The following is a 17,407-nucleotide window of genomic DNA, read 5'->3' as shown; positions in this document are numbered from 1 at the left end:
ACATGCTGATATACCCCATCTAGTTCTAGACATGCTGATATACCCCTTCTAGTTCTAGACATGCTGATATACCCCATCTAGTTCTAGACATGCTGATATACCCCATCTAGTTATAGACATGCTGATATACCCCATCTAGTTCTAGACATGCTGATATACCCCATCTAGTTCATGTTATAGACATGCTGATATACCCCATCTAGTTCTAGACATGCTGATATACCCCATCTAGTTCTAGACATGCTGATATACCCCATCTAGTTCTAGACATGCTGATACACCCCATCTAGTTCTAGACATGCTGATACACCCCATCTAGTTCTAGACATGCTGATATACCCCATCTAGTTCTAGACATGCTGATACACCCCATCTAGTTCTAGACATGCTGATATACCCCATCTAGTTCATGTTGTAGACATGTTGATATACCCCATCTAGTTCTAGACATGCTGATATACCCCATCTAGTTCTAGACATGCTGATATACCCCATCTAGTTCTAGACATGCTGATATACCCCATCTAGTTCTAGACATGCTGATATACCCCATCTAGTTGTAGACATGCTGATATACCCCATCTAGTTGTAGACATGCTGATATACCCCATCTAGTTCTAGACATGCTGATATACCCCATCTAGTTCTAGACATGCTGATATACCCCATCTAGTTATAGACATGCTGATATACCCCATCTAGTTATAGACATGCTGATATACCCCATCTAGTTCTAGACATGCTGATATACCCCATCTTGTTCATGTTATAGACATGCTGATATACCCCATCTAGTTCTAGACATGCTGATACACCCCATCTAGTACTAGGCATGCTGATACACCCCATCTAGTACTAGACATGCTGATACACCCCATCTAGTTATAGACATGCTGATATACCCCATCTAGTTGTAGATATGCTGATATACCCCATCTAGTTCTAGACATGATGATATACCCCATCTTGTTCTAGACATGCTGATATACCCCATCTTGTTCATGTTATAGACATGCTGATATACCCCATCTAGTTCATGTTCTAGACATGCTGATATACCCCATCTAGTTCTAGACATGCTGATACACCCCATCTAGTTCTAGACATGCTGATATACCCCATCTAGTTGTAGATATGCTGATATACCCCATCTAGTTCTAGACATGCTGATACACCCCATCTAGTACTAGGCATGCTGATACACCCCATCTAGTTCTAGACATGTTGATATACCCCATCTAGTTATAGACATGCTGATATACCCCATCTAGTTGTAGATATGCTGATATACCCCATCTAGTTCTAGTTCTAGACATGCTGATATACCCCATCTAGTTCATGTTCTAGACATGCTGATATACCCCATCTAGTTCATGTTCTAGACATGCTGATATACCCCATCTAGTTCTAGACATGCTGATATACCCCATCTAGTTATAGACATGCTGATACACCCCATCTAGTTCATATTATAGACATGCTGATATACCCCATCTAGTTGTAGACATGCTGATATACCCCATCTAGTTCTAGACATGCTGATATACCCCATCTAGTTCTAGACATGCTGATATACCCCATCTAGTTGTAGACATGCTGATATACCCCATCTAGTTCTAGACATGCTGATATACCCCATCTAGTTCTAGACATGCTGATATACCCCATCTAGTTCTAGACATGCTGATATACCCCATCTAGTTCTAGACATGATGATATACCCCATCTAGTTATAGACATGATGATATACCCCATCTAGTTCTAGACATGCTGATATACCCCATCTTGTTCATGTTATAGACATGCTGATATACCCCATCTAGTTCATATTATAGACATTCTGATATACCCCATCTAGTTCTAGACATGCTGATATACCCCATCTAGTTCATGTTCTAGACATGCTGATATACCCCATCTAGTTCTAGACATGCTGATATACCCCATCTAGTTCTAGACATGCTGATATACCCCATCTAGTTCTAGACATGCTGATATACCCCATCTAGTTATAGACATGCTGATATACCCCATCTAGTTATAGACATGCTGATACACCCCATCTAGTTATAGACATGCTGATATACCCCATCTAGACATGCTGATATACCCCATCTAGTTCTAGACATGCTGATACACCCCATCTAGTTGTAGACATGATGATATACCCCATCTAGTTCTAGACATGCTGATACACACCATCTAGTTATAGACATGCTGATATACCCCATCTAGTTATAGACATGCTGATATACCCCATCTAGTTATAGACATGCTGATATACCCCATCTAGTTATAGACATGCTGATATACCCCATCTAGTTATAGACATGCTGATATACCCCATCTAGTTCTAGACATGCTGATATACCCCATCTAGTTCTAGACATGCTGATATACCCCATCTAGTTCTAGACATGTTGATACACCCCATCTAGTTATAGACATGCTGATATACCCCATCTAGTTCTAGACATGCTGATATACCCCATCTAGTTATGGACATGCTGATTTACCCCATCTAGTTATGGACATGCTGATTTACCCCATCTAGTTCTAGACATGCTGATTTACCCCATCTAGTTCTAGACATGCTGATATACCCCATCTAGTTCATGTTGTAGACATGCTGATATACCCCATCTAGTTCTAGACATGCTGATATACCCCATCTAGTTGTAGACATGCTGATACACCCCATCTAGTTCTAGACATGCTGATATACCCCATCTAGTTAAAGACATGCTGATACACCCCATCTAGTTCATGTTATTGACATGCTGAGATGTCAGCACACGTGACAAATAAACTTTGATTTGACATCCTGGTTACCCAGTTGGACTAACAGCAGACGTATCCATGAACGTGTTCTGTCTTGTTACCTGAAATGCAGATTGGCTGAACTGAATTACCTTACTGCCCTCTCCTGATTTTTATATTTAGTCATTTATTTGTGAAGGTATTTAAATCCTTATCAACTCTAAACCCAAACAGGATGTTCAGAGAAACAGTTCTTCTTCCTTGGTGTGTGTGTGAGTTGGTTCTGAGAAAGGGAACCGTCCTTTAGGTGCATGTGGTATATGTGACATGTTGAAGAGCTCAGACTAATTTCCATGTCATGTCATATGGTCTCATGAGATACGACATGCATGTAATATATTTATATATATTTGACTGGCCTTTGATGGTGCGTCCAAGCAGATCAGAGTGTATGACTGAAAGGCTCCCGCCAAGGCTTCGGGTCAGAGGTTTGCTGAGGTACCTCAACCCTCTCCGTACTTCAAATTCCAAAACACATGGGAAATCTTGGTTGTGATATATTTAAGCAATAAGGCCCGAGGCGGTGTGGTATATGGCCAATATACCACGGCTAAGGACTGTTATTATGCACAACGCAACACGGAGTGTATGGATACAGCCCTTAGCCGTGGTATATTGGCCATATACCACAAATCCCAGAGGTGCCTTATTGCTATTATAAACTGGTTACCAACGTAATTAGAACAGTACAATTTTTTTTTTTTTATCATACCCATGGTATACGGTCTGATATAACACGGCTTCCAGCCAATCAAATGAAATTGTATTTCACATGTGCCGAATACAACAGACCTTACCGTGAAATGCCCTTAACCAACAATGCGGTTCAAGAAATTGTTCAAATATTTACTAAATAAACTAAAGATGAAAAATCATAAAAATGTACAAGTAACACAATAAAATAACAATAACGAGGCAATATACAGGGGGTACCGGTACAGAGTCAATGTGGAGGCTATATACAGGGGGTACCGGTACAGAGTCAATGTGGAGGCTATATACAGGGGGTACCGGTACAGAGTCAATGTGGAGGCTATATACAGGGTGTTACGGTACAGAGTCAATGTGGAGGCTATATACAGGGGGTACCGGTACAGAGTCAATGTGGAGGCTATATACAGGGGGTACCGGTACAGAGTCAATGTGGAGGCTATATACAGGGGGTACCGGTACAGAGTCAATGTGGAGGCTATATACAGGGGGTACCGGTACAGAGTCAATGTGTGGGGATACAGGCTAGTTGAGGTAATCTGTACATGTAGGTGGGGGTAAAGTTACTATGATCAAACAGCGAGGAGCAGTGGGGGGGTCAATGTAAATAGTCCGTTAGCCATTTTATTAATTGTTCAGCAGTCTTATGACTTAGGGGTAGAAGCTGTTAAGGAGCCTTTTGGACCTAGACTTGGCGCTCCGGTACCGCTTGCCATGCGGTAGCATAGAGAACAGTCTGACTTGAGTGACTGGAGTCTTTGACGATTTTAGGGAACGGTTCCCTATTTTGGGCCTTCCTCTGACACCGCCTAGTATATAGGTCCTGGATGGCAGGAAGCTTGACCCCCGTGATGTACTGGGCCGTACACACTACCCTCTGTAGTGCCTTACGGTCAGATGCCGAGCAGTTGCCATACCAGGCCATACCATGCAACCGGTCAGGATGCTCTCGGTGGTGCAGCTGTAGAACTTTTTGAGGCTCTGGGAACCATGCCAAATCTTTTCAATCTCCTGAGGGGGAAAGCTGTTGTCGCGCCCTCTTCTCGACTGTCTTGGTGTGCTTGGACCATGATAGTTTGTTGGTGTTGTGGAAACCAACTCTCAACCTGCTCCACTTCAGCCCCGTCGACGTGGATGGGGGCGTGTTCGGCCCTCCTTTTCCTGTAATCCACAATCATCATCTTTGTCTTGCTCACGTTGAGGGAGAGGTCGTTGTCCTGGCATCACACAGGCCAGATCTCTGACCTCCTCCCTATAGATTGTCTCATCATTGTCAGTAATTCAGTCAGTAATCATTGTCACTGTCGGTAATCAGGCCTACCACTGTTGTCATCAGCAAACTTAATGATGGTGTTGGAGTCGTGCTTGGCCACGCAGTCGTGGGTGAACAGGGAGTACAGGAGGGGACTGAGCACGCACCCCTAAGGGGCCCCCGTGTTGAGTATCAGTGTGGCAGATGTGTTATTACCTACCCTCACCACCTGGAGTCGACCCATCAGGAAGTCCAGGATCCAGTTGCAGAGGGAGGTGTTTAGTCCCAGGGTCCTTAGCTTTGTGATGACTTTTGTGGGCACTGTGGTGTTGAACGCTGAGTTGTAGTCAATGAATAGCATTCTCACATAGGTGTTCCTTTTGTCCAGGTGGAAAAGGGCAGTGTGGAGTGCGATTTGAGATTGCGTTATCTGTGGATCTGCGGTATGCGAATTGGAGTGAACACTGAGGCTGTACCCACTAAGTTAGTTTTACTGTGAACACTGAGGCTGTACCTGCTTTAAGTTACAGTTTTACTGTGAACACTGAGGCTGTACTCGCTTTAAGTTACAGTTTTACTGTGAACACTGAGGCTGTACCCACTAAGTTAGTTTTACTGTGAACACTGAGGCTGTACCCACTATAAGTTACAGTTTTACTGTGAACACTGAGGCTGTACCCACTATAAGTTACAGTTTTACTGTGAACACTGAGGCTGTACCCACTATAAGTTAGTTAGTTTTACTGTGAACACTGAGGCTGTACCCACTAAGTTAGTTAGTTTTACTGTGAACACTGAGGCTGTACCCGCTTTAAGTTACAGTTTTACTGTGAACACATGAGGCTGTACCCACTAAGTTAGTTTTACTGTGAACACTGAGGCTGTACCTGCTTTAAGTTACAGTTTTACTGTGAACACTGAGGCTGTACCCACTAAGTTAGTTTTACTGTGAACACTGAGGCTGTACCCACTATAAGTTACAGTTTTACTGTGAACACTGAGGCTGTACCCGCTTTAAGTTACAGTTTTACTGTGAACACTGAGGCTGTACCCGCTTTAAGTTACAGTTTTACTGTGAACACTGAGGCTGTACCCACTTTAAGTTACAGTTTTACTGTGAACACTGAGGCTGTACCCGCTTTAAGTTACAGTTTTACTGTGAACACTGAGGCTGTACCCGCTTTAAGCTACAGTTTTACTGTGAACACTGAGGCTGTACCCACTAAGTTAGTTTTACTGTGAACACTGAGGCTGTACCCACTATAAGTTACAGTTTTACTGTGAACACTGCTTTAAGTTACAGTTTTAAGTGGACAAGTAGGCGACTGTGGCTATTTTGATCATAATGTAGGCCTACCAGAGTGGCCTACCATCAAAAACAATGGATAAATGCATCCCATAACATTTTAACATGGAAATAGCTGTTATTTTGTTCAGCCTACAGTAGCAGCCCATGTGTGGTGTTCAATTTATTTCACCTTTATTTAACCAGGTAGGCTAGTTGAGAACAAGTTCTCATTTACAACTGCGACCTGGCCAAGATAAAGCAAAGCAGTGCAACACAAACAACAACACAGAGTTACACATGGAATAAACAAACATACAGTCAATAACACAATAGAAAAATCTATATACAGTGTGTGCAAATGCAGTAAGATTAGGGAGGTAAAGGCAATAAATAGGCCACAGTGGTGAAATAATTACAATATAGCAATTAAACACTGGGGTGATAGATGTGTAGAAGATGAATGTGCAAGTAGGCCTACATTCCATGAGACTTTTGTAAAAAAACAAAAACATGCAGGCTTTGCATTAACCTGTTTATCCACTTGTCCATCAGACAAGGAGGTGACTGAAAATGTTGTTTGATGCAAGAAACCGCTTTACAAAATAAAATGCATTATTATTCCCGTACCATTATGATCAGAGGAAACTCCAGTGAAGTTGAATCTCGTGCTTCTCTGCACGCGCTAAAATGTCTTCTGGATGGCGGTCGTGCAGCTTAAAGGGAACATGTTCTGTGTGTTGCAGGTTCTGAACGAAGATGTTCAACTCCATCATATTGCTGCTGATGTATTAGAGATGTTCAACTCCATCATATTGCTGCTGATGTATTAGAGATGTTCAACTCCATCATATTGTTGCTGATGTATTAGAGATGTTCAACTCCATCATATTGTTGCTGATGTATTAGAGATGTTCAACTCCATCATATTGTTGCTGATGTATTAGAGATGTTCAACTCCATCATATTGTTGCTGATGTATTAGAGATGTTCAACTCCATCATATTGTTGCTGATGTATTAGAGATGTTCAACTCCATCATATTGTTGCTGATGTATTAGAGATGTTCAACTCCATCATATTGTTGCTGATGTATTAGAGATGTTCAACTCCATCATATTGCTGCTGATGTATTAGAGATGTTCAACTCCATCATATTGTTGCTGATGTATTAGAGATGTTCAACTCCATCATATTGTTGCTGATGTATTAGAGATGTTCAACTCCATCATATTGTTGCTGATGTATTAGAGATGTTCAACTCCATCATATTGTTGCTGATGTATTAGAGATGTTCAACTCCATCATATTGTTGCTGATGTATTAGAGATGTTCAACTCCATCATATTGTTGCTGATGTATTAGAGATGTTCAACTCCATCATATTGCTGCTGATGTTTTAGAGATGTTCAACTCCATCATATTGCTGCTGATGTATTAGAGATGTTCAACTCCATCATATTGTTGCTGATGTATTAGAGATGTTCAACTCCATCATATTGTTGCTGATGTTTTAGAGATGTTCAACTCCATCATATTGCTGCTGATGTTTTAGAGATGTTCAACTCCATCATATTGTTGCTGATGTATTAGAGATGGCAGAACATGAGGTTCACAGCCTTGTGGTGGAGACACAGGAACAGCATTGTGGCATCTTCGTCGATACCATGCCCCGTTTCTGGCAGGGTATGCGGTGACGAAGATGACATGACAGGCAATTGGAATGCAATGTTTGATCCTAAAAAAATAATAACTTGATTTATTTTTTTAAATGTTACAGAAGACTTCCTGGTAATTTAAAGGTCTTGCTCACATCGTTGATGCCCTCACTGACAAAGACATTGAGGTAATTTTCTTGTCTAAAGAAATTTGGTTTGACGAGTCTCTCAACTTCAATTAGCTTACAATTCACATGACGAACAGTAACCTTTCACGTAACTATTCAATTGCATACTGAGAGCTTTTCGATGGCACAGTCACAAACGCCCGGAGGAGCAAGTGGCTGGATCCTTCAGGGTCGTCCAGGGTGAGACCAGAAGGCTTCAACTCGTGCAGCCAAGAGGCCCTCATTAGGAAGATACTCAGGGTCATCACGCGGTAGGACTTTGACACAGACACCCACTTTATCGCAGAAATGGTGTTCTGTGAAGTAATGAAATGTGGAATTGAATGTTTTTGTGTGCTTTTTATAGGAGTATACATTTAGCAGTCGACACACCATCCACCAGGTCCGTGTGGATGGTGCAGACGCATGAGGGGTTCAGTTGGGCCAAGCTGTACTGGGTTATCCTCACACACTTCCCCAGAACTTTATTTTATTTCAGTCTTTGGTTGCATGTTCAATTGAGAGGAAGAGGCTAAGGGGTTAAACGGGTCATATCTACGCTAGCCAACATTCTCTGCCTTGTCAGATGTACATTGTGTTCGAGTTGTGTCACATCCGGCCGTGATTGGGAGTCCCATAGGGCGGCGCACAATTGGCCCGGCGTCGACCAGGTTTGGCCGGCGTAGGCCGTCATTGTAATTAAGAATTTGTTCTTTAACTGACTTGCCTAGTTAAATAATACAAACTGTAATCATCCTCAGTGTGGTTAGTTAGGTTCAACCTAAGACATATTGTTTCTGTACTATATGGAAGTCCATGTATCTGGATAAGTATTGAATAATCTTGAAAGATAAAGCTGTATGCCATTTATTTTGTAAGAATGCAATGTCACCATCGTATTGTAACACCAGCACACCGTTCTTACAGTATGTCTCGCTTATCACGTCACGTAAACCTCACCTATGTGTTATTGTTGCACATAGGATTTATAACTTTTGTTTTTCTTCGTTAGTCTACATTTCGTATTGTCCTCTTGCTGGGGTCTGTTTCGACTGAACAAAATAAAACCGCAACGTGAGTGTCTCTCAACTGTTGTAACAATGCGGAGGGCTCCTTATCGACATGATTGGTTAACGGTGGGTGAGCAGGACGTCTTGTGTAAACACAAGCTCACTTCCTTCACAACACCTCTGTGCTGCTCGGCAAACCGCAAGAAGTATGAATGTCCTGACTTCTGCAGAGGCCACATCACCGTAAATACTGCACGGCCAATGCAGACCTCAGATTTACCATGTAGTGCCTTTTAGAACAGCCATAGCTCTGAACCTTGGTGGCTGGAGCGGCGGGGGGAGGACAGCTCATAATGGCTGGAACGGTGGGGGGAGGACAGCTCATCATAATGGCTGGAGCGGCGGGGGGAGGACAGCTCATAATGGCTGGAACGGCGGGGGGAGGACAGCTCATCATAATGGCTGGAGCGGCGGGGGGAGGACAGCTCATCATAATGGCTGGAGCGGCGGGGGGAGGACAGCTCATCATAATGGCTGGAGCGGCGGGAGGAGGACAGCTCATCATAATGGCTGGAGCGGCGGGGGGAGGACAGCTCATCATAATGGCTGGAGCGGCGGGAGGAGGACAGCTCATCATAATGGCTGGAGCGGCGGGGGGAGGACAGCTCATCATAATGGCTGGAGCGGCGGGGGGAGGACAGCTCATCATAATGGCTGGAGCGGCGGGAGGAGGACAGCTCATCATAATGGCTGGAGCGGCGGGGGGAGGACAGCTCATCATAATGGCTGGAGCGGCTGGAATAGAATGGCATTAAATCATGTGTTTGATACCATTCCACTGATTCCGCTCCAGCCATTACCATGAGCCCGTCCTCCCCCCGCCGCTCCAGCCATTACCATGAGCCCGTCCTCCTCCCGCCGTTCCAGCCATTACCATGAGCCCGTCCTCCCCCCGCCGCTCCAGCCATTACCACGAGCCCGTCCTCCCCCCGCCGCTCCAGCCATTACCACGAGCCCGTCCTCCCCCCGCCGCTCCAGCCATTACCACGAGCCCGTCCTCCCCCCGCCGCTCCAGCCATTACCACGAGCCCGTCCTCCCCCCGCCGCTCCAGCCATTACCATGAGCCCGTCCTCCCCCCGCCGCTCCAGCCATTACCATGAGCCCGTCTTCCCCCCGCCGCTCCAGCCATTACCATGAGCCCGTCCTCCACCCGCCGCTCCAGCCATTACCATGAGCCCGTCTTCCCCCCGCCGCTCCAGCCATTACCACGAGCCCGTCCTCCCCCCGCCGCTCCAGCCATTACCACGAGCCCGTCCTCCCCCCGCCGCTCCAGCCATTACCACGAGCCCGTCCTCCCCCCGCCGCTCCAGCCATTACCACGAGCCCGTCCTCCCCCCGCCGCTCCAGCCATTACCACGAGCCCGTCCTCCCCCCGCCGCTCCAGCCATTACCACGAGCCCGTCCTCCCCCCGCCGCTCCAGCCATTACCACGAGCCCGTCCTCCCCCCGCCGCTCCAGCCATTACCACGAGCCCGTCCTCCCCCCGCCGCTCCAGCCATTACCACGAGCCCGTCCTCCCCCCGCCGCTCCAGCCATTACCACGAGCCCGTCCTCCCCCCGCCGCTCCAGCCATTACCATGAGCCCGTCCTCCTCCCGCCACTCCAGCCATTACCATGAGCCCGTCTTCCCCCCGCCGCTCCAGCCATTACCATGAGCCCGTCCTCCCCCCGCCGCTCCAGCCATTACCATGAGCCCGTCCTCCCCCCGCCGCTCCAGCCATTACCATGAGCCCGTCTTCCCCAAGTAGTGTGCCACCAACCTGCTGTGGTTGGAAGTATACAGATTACAGAATGTATGACTATTTTTGTTGGTCATCTATACTAATTTGATTAGCTTTTTAACGTGTCATAAATACCTGCTATAAGACCGTAGATCGCTAAGCCAAGACTTGTTTATGCAGGTGGTTTATGTTGTGTTTTCATGTGTTGCTGCCTTGCTATGTTGTTGTCTTAGGTCTCCCTTTATGTAGTGTTGTGGTGTCTCTCTTGTCGTGATGTGTCTTTTGTATTTTATTTTAAACCCCATCCCTTCAGGAGGCATTTTGGTAGGCCGTCATCGTAAATAAGAATTTGTTCTTATTAACTGACTTGCCCAGTTAAATTAAAGTAAATACAAATTCAGTACCACATTACGACAGTAGAGGCCACTCAAGTGACAAATGACAACAAAAACATGCTTTTGGAGAAATTGCAGTACCATTAGGTTAGTTGTAAAAAATCATTTGGTAGTAGTGTTGATAGTTGATTTGGCTGTCCCACGAATTAGCATTGTATTCATTTGCAGTCCTGACATTTACTTTCCACACAAGGATTGCGCCAGCAGAGGTTACCACGGTACTGTTGGCTTTGGGTCATGTGAAACACGGTGGGTTGCGCCAGCAGAGAGGCTACCAAGGTACTGTTGGCTTTGGGTCATGTGAAACACGGTGGGTTGCGCCAGCAGAGAGGCTACCAAGGTACTGTTGGCTTTGGGTCATGTGAAACACGGTGGGTTGCGCCAGCAGAGAGGCTACCAAGGTACTGTTGGCTTTGGGTCATGTGAAACACGGTGGGTTGCGCCAGCAGAGAGGCTACCAAGGTACTGTTGGCTTTGGGTCATGTGAAACACGGTGGGTTGCGCCAGCAGAGAGGCTACCAAGGTACTGTTGGCTTTGGGTCATGTGAAACACGGTGGGTTGCGCCAGCAGAGAGGCTACCAAGGTACTGTTGGCTTTGGGTCATGTGAAACACGGTGGGTTGCGCCAGCAGAGAGGCTACCAAGGTACTGTTGGCTTTGGGTCATGTGAAACACGGTGGGTTGCGCCAGCAGAGAGGCTACCAAGGTACTGTTGGCTTTGGGTCATGTGAAACACGGTGGGTAAAGTTATAAACTAGTTTGTGTACAATATCATGTGATCCACGGAATGGCAGATATATTGCGCAATACATTTGATTATCAAAATAACATCTTTGAACAATGTAAAAGTAACTAGTTTAGATGTGAAACCGTTAATACTTTGGCTAAAACCTAGCTTTTATACTCGTTTATTTGTTTAGCTATACAAACAAGCTAAAACTGCACCCCTCAACAAGCCATATCGTCCAGCTGACAGCTAATTATGCAAGCTAGGTAATCAAAAGATAGGTAGGCTATAGGAATTTATTGACTTTCAATATCTCAATCAAATTCACTAATGTAATGTATGGGCAATCAGTGCCTAGAAGGAGCTGTTCTACACGCAACAGACCGACGACCCAACGCACGTTGATTTTGTCTCCACACAAGGCGCGATCATGACACGCAGGTTCAAATATAAAAACTAAACCGTGAACGTGGAACATTCATGGACATTTATCTATCTTGCTGTTGCTAGTTAATTTGTCCTGGGAGATTAACATTGGCTTGTTATTTTACATGAAATTCATATGTTTTTTTTTCTCCTACTGTATCTTCGTATAATTTTGGCCCAGAGTCATGCAAAATCGACTACTACTAACACTAGATAAACTGGGCATCGAGCAATCCCGTTCTGAACCAATGCATTCTAACATTCTAATAAATACATTTCATATGTGCTATTGCAAAAATAATGATTTGGTTGTATTTATGAAGGTATCTGGGAACATTAGAATACGAAGAAAAAAAACGTTATATAACACAAAACACCGCAATTCAAAGAAATGCATTATTATTTTGTTAAGACCTGCCCTAAGAAACATTTTTTTAAACTATTGTATTTAAAAAGAACGGAACATGGATTTTCTTTAAAGTGGAGCTGAGTTTCCACTCCGCTAACTACATATCTGATGTGCTGAATGTCCCGCTGTCGCTCCTCCACCCTTAGTCGTCTTTGCCTGGTCACTGGTGTAGCCTACACACTTCATGTTGTACACACAACAGTTCAACCTCTTGCATTCCATGCCTAAGTAGACATAAGCACGATTTCATGTTCTTTTTTCAGGAGGGAAGTAGGCAACAATGCAGCTATTTACTTGTTTTAGACAACATACGGACATGTTCATACAAACTTCGTTGTCAGTATTGCAAACATAAGCACGACACAAACAAGCAGTCTAGCGATTCTATGTTCTTCTTAGCCGATGAGTTACATGCAGCTATTTACTGTCGCCAATATTTCAGCATATTTGTATTTATTATGGATCCCCGCAGCTACTCTTCCTTGAGTCCAGCAAAATGAAGGCAGTTTTATATATTTTACAAACATTACAATACACAACAGATTTCACAGCAGAAAATAAATAATATTTAACCTGATAAGTTGACTGAGAACACATTCTCATTTAAAGCAACGACCTGGAGAATAGTTACACTGGAGTTGAATAAGCAAATTGGAAGCTAGTATGAAGACTTGTTGTGTTTTAGTAATGTGTATACTGCAGTCATGTTAACATGGAATGCCCCACAATGCAACCATAGTACATACACAAGGTGCAGTACACCTGAAGGCCAATAGGCAGGGATGTTGTCCCACTAACAGGTAGACTAACTCCCTGTAACACGGATCAGACTGGGAATTGAGCCAGAACACCAGAGTTAACACTCATACTCTTACAATTAAGTGCCATAGAATCTTTAATGATTTATCTGAAGACAGCACCCAACACAAAGCAATGTGCCTGGGGATATTATTATTTTGTTTAGACCAGAGGGGAGAGTGCCTCCTACTGGCCCTCCAACACCACTTCCAGCAGCATCTGGTCTCCCATCCAGGGACCGACCAGGACCAACGCTGCTTAGCTTCAGAGGCAGAAAGAGGAGCAGGCGAGGAAGAGAGAGGATCGGGGCAGACAGCCAGAACCGTGCGCATAGGCTATATCTTGGTCATATGTATCGAGCAATGTCTTGACTAGCAATGCCTCGTAAATTCACCAAAAGTATAATAAAGTATTTATTAGGCGATCAATGAGTATGGCTAAGCTATTCTTTATTGTGCCAGTGAATTGAAGTTGAATATTGACAATTGCATACGTTTAATTTGGCCTAAATGTGCAATAAAAAGCATTGCTTATAGCTTATTTAATGAAACCCTGGCTGGCTGTTGATGTCCTATCTCAGGGCTCTCCAACCCTGTTCTTGGAGAGCTACCTTATTGTAGGTTTTTGCACCAACCCCAGTTGTAATTAACCCGATTCATTTTATCAACGAGTTAGGCTAATTATTGAATCGGATGCGCTAGATTAGGGTTGGAGTGAAAACCTACAGGATGGTAGCTCTCCACAAACATGGTTGGAGAGCCCTGTCCTAGGCAATAGATCGCAAAGCACAATCCCTGCTAAACTTATTGTAAATGGCAAGTTCCCTTTCTCATCCATAAACACAGTCAAGTGCAAATACGGTTCAGCAGCTCAAATCAGCAGGATGTGGGGCATTGTTATTAGGAAGGACGTCTACCATGGATGGATCGCTAAAATAATGATTACGATCACACTTCATCAATTTAAATATCGTTGGGACACCATCTGGTAGCCAAGCACGAGTTGTCAGTGCAGCGTCCAGACATGACGTTAAATATCTTCATCGCCTTCATGAAAAACCTCCAAGCTTCCGTCATAAGTGTCAATTCAGTTTGAACATATTAAGAATTACAGGGGGCAGTTTGGAGAGACTAACTAATCCTGTTGTGAATAGTCTTCTGGAATAACGCACGTGCTTCGATAATAATTACAAAACCAACGTCTCTCATAATACCTGTCCGAATAGGGCAATAACATGGCAAAGAATAGACTTATCAGCACAGAAGTGTCACTGAAATATTGTACACTGAACAAAAATATAAACGCAACATGCAACAATTTCAATAGTACCTCATCTATGGATTTCACATGAATGGGAATACAGATATGCATCTGTTTGTCATGGATACCTTAAAAAAAAAAAAGGGGGTAGGGGCGTGGATCAGAAAACCAGTCAGTATCTGGTGTGACCACCATTTGCCTCATGCAGCGTGACACATCTCCTTCTCATAGAGTTGATCAGGCTGTTGATTGTGATCTGTAGAATGTAGTTCCACTCGTCTTCAATGGCTGTGTGAAGTTGCTGGATACTGGCGGGAACTGGAACATACTGTCGTACACGTCGATCCCAAACATGCTCAATGGGTGACATGTCTGGTGAGTATGCAGGCCATGGAAGAACTGGGACATTTTCAGCTTCCAAGAATTGTGTACAGATCCTTGGGACATAGAGCCGTACATTAACATGCTGAAACATGAGGTGATGGCAGCGGATGAATGGCACGACAATGGGCCTCAGGATGTTGTCACTGTATCTCTGTGCATATGCTGATTCAATTTTGCTTTACCTCACTAAACTAGACATTAGTTGAGATCCTGAAAGAATATGGGACTGGCCTGAACAAAAGGAGATTAAATAACAGTACTTACAGTTGACCGGGGCAACTCTAGCAGGGCAGACATTTGACAAACTGACTTGTTGGAAAGGTGGCATCCTATGACGGTGCCACGTTGAAAGTCACTGAGCTCTTCAGTAAGGCCATTCTACTGCCAATATTTGTCTATGGAGATTGCATGGCTGTGAGCTCGATTTTATACACCTGTCAGCAACGGGTGTGGCTGAAGTAGCCGAATCCACTAATTAAAAGGGGTGTCCACATACTTTTTTATATATAGTGTCGTTTGTTCACAAAATAATCCAGAATATTGCAGTCAATAGTCCCACACTCAGGCAGAATGTTCTACTGAATGTTCTGTTCTCAGCCAGGCCCATCTTTTCAAAGAAAACACAATTTAATTATATCTCTATTTTAGCAAAATAAGTAGTGTTGTTGTGATCACAAGAAAATCCTAATAATTCAGGTAAAGAGCCCCACAGTCAGGCAGACATATCTGAATGTTCTATCATAAAGTGAGCACAATTAGTTTCCCTGGCTGATATGGCTTCTACTTATAAATACTATAGGAGTAAATTAATAGATGACATTCACTGTTATAAAGTAATGTTAGGATATATGAGTTATGCTGTTAGAGCTTTTGTGCCGAATCCACTGCGGTGTTCTAGGTGCCAAGCGTATGGTCATGTCACAGCAGTGTGTAGGAGGGAGATTCCAAGGCATGGGAAGTGTGCAGGAGGACATGGGACAGAGGAATGTGTGTCAACTGTAGGGGTGCCCATGTCAAATCAAATTTGATTGGTCACATACACATGGTTAGCAGATGTTAAAGCGAGTGTAGCGAAATGCTTGTGCTTCTAGTTCCGACCGTGCAGTAATAACCAACGAGTAATCTAACAATTTCACAACAACTACCTTATACACACAAATGTAAAGGGATGAATAAGAATATGTACATATAAATATATGGCTGAGCGATGGCCGAACGGCATAGGCAAGATGCAGTAGATGGTATAGAGTACAGTATATACATATGAGATGAGTAATGTAGGGTATGTAAACATTATATAAAGTGGCATTGTTTAAAGTGGCTAGTGATACATTTATTACATCCAATGATTAATTATTAAAGTGGCTAGAGATTTGAGTCAGTATGTTGGCAGCAGCCACTCAATATTAGTGATGGCTGTTTAACAGTCTGATGGCCTTGAGATAGAAGCTGTTTTTCAGTCTCCCGGTCCCTGCTTTGATGCACCTGTACTGACCTCGCCTTCTGGATGATAGCGGGGTGAACAGGCAGTGGCTCGGGTGGTTGTTGTCCTTGATGATCTTTTCGGCCTTCCTGTGACATCGGGTGGTGTAGGTGTCCTGGAGGGCAGGTAGTTTGCCCCCGGTGATGCGTTGTGCAGACCTCACTACCCTCTGGAGAGCCTTACGCTTGTGGGCGGAGCAGTTGCCGTATCAGACGGTGATACAGCCCGACAGGATGCTCTCGATTGTGCATCTAAAAAAGTGTGTTCACCGAGTGTTTTCGGTGACAAGCCAAATTTCTTCAGCCTCCTGAGGATCAACGGTGAGGTATTCTGAGAGGATCCCTGTGAATATAAAATCTGTTCCAGAACTGAGGGCTTCAGTAATGTTGGCTTACTGTATAGTGTTCATAGCAATGGTTATCAACTGTACCGCAGAGGTTGAACGTAAGTCACAGAAAATAGATGATGTGGTGGCAGCTGCAGAGAAGTACTTGGGGGTATGAGATTTGACTTCAGACGAGTTACAGGGTGAGTCGCTCTGGATAAATGACTTAAATGTAAATGTAAATGTGTTGAGTGGTGTCCCGTCCACTCAGGTCATTTGGGGTAGGATCCGCCTGGGGTAGGATCAGATTGTGTTAAAGTTGTAGAATAAGACGATGGGATTTAATGAGTATAGGGTTAGTTGGAAAGGTAATTAAAAATAGATGTATATTTTTATTGTATTCATGTTTTGTTTTTTATCATTTTCCCCTTTACCATTTAGTATCACTAAGAGTAATGTATCTATACTATACTTCATTTGGGGGCGGTAATGAACCGCCGTTAAACCTTACCGAA

Source organism: Salvelinus namaycush, chromosome 2 (genome assembly GCF_016432855.1).
Source record: "Salvelinus namaycush isolate Seneca chromosome 2, SaNama_1.0, whole genome shotgun sequence".
Taxonomy (NCBI): domain Eukaryota; kingdom Metazoa; phylum Chordata; class Actinopteri; order Salmoniformes; family Salmonidae; genus Salvelinus; species Salvelinus namaycush.
The sequence above is the reverse complement of the archived record's forward strand: the minus strand, read 5'-3'. Positions refer to the sequence as shown.